This window comes from Sinocyclocheilus grahami, unplaced genomic scaffold (genome assembly GCF_001515645.1).
Source record: "Sinocyclocheilus grahami isolate Dianchi unplaced genomic scaffold, SAMN03320097.WGS_v1.1 scaffold2085.1, whole genome shotgun sequence".
NCBI classification, from domain to species: domain Eukaryota; kingdom Metazoa; phylum Chordata; class Actinopteri; order Cypriniformes; family Cyprinidae; genus Sinocyclocheilus; species Sinocyclocheilus grahami.
Window position 1 is genome coordinate 87,451 of NW_015507264.1, and position 6,427 is coordinate 93,877.

At 39.1% G+C, this 6,427-nt stretch overlaps 1 pseudogene; it reads right to left on the reverse strand.

Moving 5' to 3' along the window:
* Positions 1–1,106: 1,106 nt before the first annotated feature.
* Positions 1,107–3,670, reverse strand: LOC107573993 (endonuclease domain-containing 1 protein-like; annotated as a pseudogene).
* Positions 3,671–6,427: the final 2,757 nt, after the last annotated feature.

A 6,427-nucleotide genomic window follows, 5' to 3' on the forward strand; every position in this document is an offset into this window, starting at 1 on the left:
GCATACTTGCCTACTATACATGAGGCGAAAAACTGTATGTGACAAAGAAGTATGTCCGAATTCATAGTACTTTTAAAAGAGTAGGCAAAAAGTACCCGGATGACCTACTACTTCTGGTGTGATTCTGAAGTGTGCATACGATGGAACTTTACTGCTCCATGAGGCCACAGAAGAAGATTTCTGAATGATAGTGACGATGGTAAGTCACGTGACAATGACAACATGGTGAATGTAGTACATCCAGATTACGGAGTATGCGATTTCGGACACAGCCAGGGTCTTCTCACCACCTTACAGTAATAGCCATGTAACCAGACCCAAAAAGCTGCAGACAATTGTTTAAAGTATGACCAATAAGATTCTTCCTCATCATTTTCCTTGTCATCAATATCTGCTTCTGGAGGCTGACTTCCATCCACATTTAAAAGATCCAAACAGCCACTGTGTGTTTTCTTTATTGTACTTGCTCTTTAGAAATTGTGCACATTCTTTAGACTCTGTACACTGATAGTCTTGCCTTTATCGTTGCTCTCAGCTATGTTTTCAGCCCAGTGAGCTTGGGACATTCCGTTTTTTACATTCATACTACTCACATTCTTACTATATAGAACATACTGTTTCTGCAGTCGCAGAGTAATTACTTATCCAAACAAGAACCTTCTCAAGAGAGTGTGCGATTTCACAGGTGGGACTTCTCACCACCTACTGGTGGTTTTAGTGTCATATTTATTTATCCATGAAAGGCCTAAACCAGCCCTGGTACCAGCGCAAAACACACTCAGCAAAATATCGTTATCAGAAAAATCCCAAAAAATATCAAGAAAGCCTGTTTTTTTTTTGTCAAAATCGCACACCCCTATTGATATGTCATGTTCAACAGATAATCACTTTATGTATTTCCCAATTGTAAGTCGCTTTGGATAAAAGCATCTGCTAAATGTAAATGTTAATAAATTACAGAGGCTTTCATTTTGCATGATTGAAAGCATTTATTCGTTTGGTTATATGTCACATACAGTAGACAGGGGCCGTGTTAATAAAAGAAATCTGTAACTTTTATTATTTCATGCCATCTTCACATTTAGACAAGCTTAACAGGGCATGACTTAGCCACAAACCCAGGCCCAAACTTTTGCTGGCAATTCATTAAAATATGACCAATAAGATATTTCCTCATCATTTTGCTGGTCATCACTATCTGTTTCTAGAGGTTGACTACCATCTTCTTTTAAAAGTATCGAACAGTCACCTTTAAACAGTGTGTATTCTTTGTACTTGCTGTTTAGAAACCCCTGCAAATCCTGTAGACTCCGTTCACTGATAGTTTTGCGTCTCTCATTGGTCTCGTCTATGTTTTCAGCCCAGTGAGCTTGGGACACCAGTTTTTTGCTCTTACTGTTATAGCAGCAGAACGCTGTCCACATGTGTGAGGGAATGTTTACTTTTTCATTCAGCAGTTCGGTTTCACTTGGTACAGCTCCTGTCAGCACATAGGCCAAGATCTTATTACTGTCGGTTTCATCCCTGCAGTGAGAATCGATGATGCTTTTAACTCCTGTCTCCATGCGATTCCAGCTTCTAGTGTTAAAGCTATTCTTCTGCGGCACAATATTGGTCAGTGTAAATGTAGATTTGCCAGTGTCTTCATCAGCTGCATGGAGATGGGGAAATAAGTGACCCCGATCCAGACTTTGTTGGTTCCTGTAGTCTGCTATACAAGCCTGATGATGAACACAGGGTTCACGCATTTCAGCTGGTTCTGTTTCTAACTAGGAAATAGATGATTGAAAAAGAGAAAGAGATTGTCAGTGAAACGCTCAGAGAACTTGAGTACGTAAAACCAGATAAATAAAGCCATTTTGAGACATAAAGGCCCACTGACGTGCCTTGAAACTAAAACTTGAAACTTTTTTTTTTTACAGTCAATGCTTGAAATGTGCAGCGTTATTCGATAATGATAACTGAAAAAGGAAGTGAGGGTGGGACATATCTAGCAGCTAATTGCCTTTTTAAAAATAGCAAATAGCCTTTCGTTTATCCACCTTTTTCCTAGCGAGCCTACTGTGTTTAAAATTTTGGGAGGCACTTCTGGTTTGGGGAATTTCCATTCAAAAAGACCAAAACAAATCATTTCAAATCATAAGGTTGCGTGCGCTACAAATAATCCTTATCCGTCACACCACAGAGACTTTTAGTTAGTTTTCTTCCCTCATGTGTTCCTTGACCTAGCTTTCCCTCGTGTCTGATTATGTCATTATGTTCAGGTGTGTCTTGTTAATTATCTTCATTTGGCCTGTGTATTTACGTTCCCCTGTTTCTCCTTCAGTTGGACCGGTATTAATGTTGTTGTGAGCTTGGATTACCCTTCCTCTTGGATTACTATTAAATGGATTATTATTGAATCTTCTTCTTCGTCGTGCTCTCTTTCTCCTCTACCCAGCTACAAGTGTTACAGTCAGTTTCACTGAATGAGCTCTACATTTTCCTTCATGTTCTATTTTCACACATTAGGAGAATAGTGTAATGTTGGTATTTTAATGTGGCATGGTATAACAAGAATATCTATGGATAAGAGCTCTTTTCAGTCCGCTGCATGCTTGCCATCTTTAACAATGTGCATGCTGTCATCGATACGGTGGGACTAGACAGAATGTGCCATAAGCGTAAACAAACAATGGCTAGCAAACTGTGTGTTTTACCCTGTCTTATCTTCAGAAAACCCCTAAAAAGAAAGAAAACCTGACGGTGGACACAAATCCGGATTGCATGAAGAGGCCAGTATGGATGGCAAAGAGTACTGAAAATGTTTCACTCTGTCATGGTTAGTCCCTCGAGGAAACATCATAAATGTAAGAGTATTATTGCCATAACTCCACAAACATTTCCTCCATTGTAAAATTACACTCAGTAGGACAGATACCATTGTATCTCTTTCCTTTTGGCATATTTGAAAGCATTTATTCAATAGGAGCTTCTGTGCTCCTATTGGCCAGTTTCACAGATGTGATGGAACTCGTCGTGGATGACAGAAAAAATATTAAACATGCTAGTCTTTCTGTGGGGACGTCATGAAGCATCGTAGACGTGGCATCGGTTGTTGTCGACTACGACACACTACATGAGATGATACAATTTAATCTTGCGTCACAACGCCCATTGTCGTTTACGAATTCCCACGCCACCCTACGTCAAGCAGATTGTGCTGAAATCAGGCTAAAATCATGTAGTATGAACCAGGCTTAACATATTCATACTAAAAGCCGAAAAACATCAGTTTTGATTTCATGGGGACTATCCCTAAAATAGTTTCTCCCAAGCACAGTTGTAAAACATTAAGAAACTGTAAGAAACATCACCTGCGGCTCGATCATCCATACTGGAGAATTTGGTCTTCTGAAAACTTCTTGTCTCTTAGTATATGTGTAAGCTGAGAAAACAGGAATCTTGCCAGTTCTGTCGTAGAGAGTTGCAAATCTGTATTTGTTCTTATATCTCTGACAGACTAGTTTGTATCGGTTATTATCCCGTGAAACGGATTTCTCCAGAATGCCCTTAATCAATGGAGGCTCTCCTTTAAAAAAAATTCACTGCATTTACTGAATGTATCTACAACTTCAGTCATGATGAAGGGAAAGCCCAACACCAGCAGCACAGAGAAAAACAGATGCATCTTCACCTGACCTGGACTCAATCAGAAACCAAAAATAAAGCTGAAGTGGTTGTAGATACGTGAAGGTAATTTAACACGATCACAAAGGATGTGCTTCCAGAAAGAAACTCTCTGTTTTTATAGACAGCTTATGTCCTCTTTTTTTATTATCTGTGACTCCGATAAGTTATGCCTGTGTGTCCAGGTCATAAATTCAAGGCTATTCACATCAGTGGTGAAACTGTGAGGAGAGTAGTGGACGAAAAAGGATCCTAGCATTCTAGATAAATTACCACATTTGCATTTGACACTCATTCCTTTTAATTCAGTCACTGTGCAAATGACCAAGCCAACACAAATTCACTCCATGATACTATGTTATGGAAATATAGGCCTAATATGACTAGAGTTTAGTTATCTTCTGTTAGTTTTATAGAAATGAGCAAACTTTGTGGCTTCTACATAAGATTTTATTGTGAGTAAATATAATACCGTTGATCTGGAGGACTAATTGCAACATTGCCTATAGAGCAGTTGAATAAATGGCATGCGTGTGTGGACCCTTTAAAAGGCCTACAACATACTTTTGGGGGAATGTTTAATTAAAAGTACTATACTTGCCATAATACTTGTTTGTGAGTTTCCAGTGATTACCCATCTCTAGAGAGCCGCTCCTATATTTTCTGATTCGCAGTTAGTACGTGGTGAACACAAACAGTGGTGTTAAAGATATTATGAGTGATGCTTATCCCAAAAATACACTTAACTGAACAAAGCGTGTACTCCGTGCTACAAATGTCATTGACATGATAAATGAATCCACTTTTTTCCTAATGAGACTACTGCGTTAAACTTCCAGTTTTAAAGTGAAAGTGACATGACCTGTAGCCAAGTATGGTGTCCCATACTCGGAATTAGTGCTCTGCATTTAACCAATCCAAGTGCACACACAGAGCAGTGAGTAGAGAAAACACACAAGTGGGGTTTTGGTGCTTTGCTCAAGGGTCTCACCTTAGTTGTGGTATTGAAGGTGGAAGAGAGCGCTGTTCATTCACTCCCCCCCACCTACAATCCCTGCCGGTACCGAGACTCTAACCCGCAACCTTTGGGTTACAAGTCCGACTCACTAACCATTAAACCATGACTGCCCCTTGGGAAGTTAATGTTTGGGGAAGTTCCACTCAAAAAGACTGCAACAAATAATTTCAAGTAAGTCTGCACTGCAAATAATCCTTATCCATTATTTTGACTGAATGGGCTGTACATTTTATTTCATGTTCTATTTTCAGAAGTCAGGAGGGTAATGTTAAGACCGGTATTTTAATGTGACGTCACGTGATATAGGCTAACAACAATATCTATAGAATAGCTCTTTCTCTGCATTATTTTCCTCATTATTTAAATTTTTCCTTTGTATTTCTCTGTAACTATATGAAAAAGACAACAAATATTATGCATTTGTAGTCTGCTCTCCCGATTTATTTACGATATAAAACATTAATAATTCACTGGAATGCACTAAGAATCTCTCAACTTTCTCCCCAAATCCTCACATCTTTTTCCAGCTTTATTTTCACAAGGATGCTGTAAAATTTAATTGTTACGTAATAGTAAAAGTTGTTACTATAATCATATTTAGCACGTCCGTAGTATTGCTGCGGATGGCTAATCAAGCTTTAGGACTTATTCATGGTATGTTGAAAGTAATTTGTTAATGCTTTTACATTTTTCCTTTTAATGATCGATGGTTGAAGGGTGAGTAAAACAATGTCACCTGTTGTACCCAAGCGGCAACCTCCCACTCTCTCTCGTGAAGCCAACACGGAAGTGACTTAAACTGTAATTCATCGACTGGCCGCTAGAGGCGGGCTGCAAAAGGGAGTCAATCCCATAGACTCCCCATGTTAAAATGCCCAACTTTACAGCAGAAAAAAACATGTTTACAGCCTGGTTCAAAAAATTATTTCGGTCTATATAGCTAATTTTGCCCTTCATGTGAGGGGGGTGAATTTTTTTATAACTCATCCGTTTAAATTATATTAAGCCTTAAAATTCTGCATAATTAAGGGCGTGGCCACTTGAGTGACAGGTGGATTGCCGCTGCTGTCACCACCGTCGAGCTAGGTGGGCGTGGCTTCGGCAACCTGCTCCCGCCTCTTTGCCCATTTTCGATTATCCAGGAGTGACGCGCTACCAAGATGGCGACGGCCGGCTCCGCCCACTTTGAGCTTCAAAAATGCTCTTCAGAAAACTAGGGGTGACGTCACGGACACTACATCCATGTTTTTATACAGTCTATGGTTGTTACCCAGTTTTTGAAAACGCTTATTATTGCGATCATAGAGTGAAACTTTTGCTGATTATTTACAACGTAAACTGAAGTTACTCCCATAATTCGCGCAAAGCGTCATGGGGCTTAGGAAAAAAAGGTGGATTCTGATTGGTCAACTGTGTTTTATTCACAATAAAGCATGGCTATGACCGCTTCACCCAATAGTTCTGTGTATCACTGCCCAACACCCATAGCAACATAAACAATCAAGATAGCATCAAAACTATTCCATGTATTATGTATTTCAGCTAAATTAACTGTTTTTTATTTATTTAATGAAGTATGAGTGACCCCTGCTGAAAAAATACTGTAGTAAACTGTAGTAAATTATAGTATACTGTAGTATATTATAGTATTTACTACACTTTGTTAAATTATACTACAGCATACTGTAGTATACAGAGTTCATGCATTCATGACCTCTAGACTGGACTATTGTAATGCAC